The sequence below is a fragment of the Odontomachus brunneus genome, unplaced genomic scaffold (genome assembly GCF_010583005.1).
Source record: "Odontomachus brunneus isolate Ranch 3 - 2012 unplaced genomic scaffold, Obru_v1 Obru_scaffold_161, whole genome shotgun sequence".
Taxonomy (NCBI): Eukaryota; Metazoa; Arthropoda; class Insecta; order Hymenoptera; family Formicidae; genus Odontomachus; species Odontomachus brunneus.
In genome coordinates this window covers 580,281-581,335 of record NW_022639611.1, presented here as the reverse complement: position 1 = coordinate 581,335, position 1,055 = coordinate 580,281, and the positions used below count along the sequence as shown (strand labels likewise).

At 40.4% G+C, this 1,055-nt stretch overlaps 1 protein-coding gene across 1 annotated transcript in view; it reads right to left on the bottom strand.

Moving 5' to 3' along the window:
- Positions 1–1,055, bottom strand: part of LOC116850938 (phospholipase A1-like) — a 111,018-nt gene that overhangs the window by 41,649 nt on the left and 68,314 nt on the right. The gene's annotated exons all lie outside the window — the stretch shown is intronic.

Genomic DNA, 1,055 nt, shown 5'->3' with positions numbered 1-1,055 from the left:
ATATATATATATATATATATATATATATATATATATATATATATATACAGGGTGTTCCAAAACTGGTAGAACACCCATTAGAGGTAGGTTAGAGAGTGCAATTTGGAATTGAAAGTTCCTCTTGCATTTTTGAATCCGACAATTAGTTAACGAAATATTAATAAATTAAATCTGCCCATCTCTTACCGTCCCGAGTGAGCGCTCAGAGACGTAGAATGCTGCGAACTTCTCAGGGGCCCTTCTTGTCCGTTTGCCTCCCTTTTTTGTATCACAAGGAAATAAATGTGGATGAGTGAGTGAGTGGATGTGTGGGTGAGTGTCTGACTGGGACTAGGAGGGAAGGGGGTGGCAAGTTTTCTGTATGTGGAAGTAATGTGCCTCATACACACAACGTAAGAAAATCACTTACACTCCCCATCGCCCTACCCCCCATACACACACACTAAAATTATTCACGGTACTCAACCACCGACGTGCAGAAAACATTCGAGTTACCCACGCACTCGAAGGAAGCATATCATGCATGTCCTCCCCCTCCGGCATATAAAGCGTTTATATGCCGCGGCCATTTCGCCTATTTTCACTAAAAACATTCAAATTATCCATGCACTCATAATTGCACACAAAAACACCAGCACATTACTTCCACATACAGAAAACTTGCCACACTCCCTCCCCTCCTAGTCCCGGTCAGGCACTCACCCACACATCCACTCACTCACTCATCCACATTTATTCCCTTGTGATGCAAAAAGGGGAGACAAACGGACAAAAAGGGCCCCTGAGAAGTCCACAGCGTTCTACGTCTCTGAGCACTCACTCGGGACGGTAAGAGATTGGCAGACTTAATTCATTAATATTTCGTTAACTAATTGTCGGATCCAAAAATGCAAGAGGAACTTTCAATTCCAAATTGCACCCCCTACCTACCCCTAACAGATGTTCTACCAGTTTTGGGACACCCTATATATGTATGTATATATTTTAAACCTCCAATTTTGTATAAACATATATATATATATATATATATATATATATATATATATATATATATA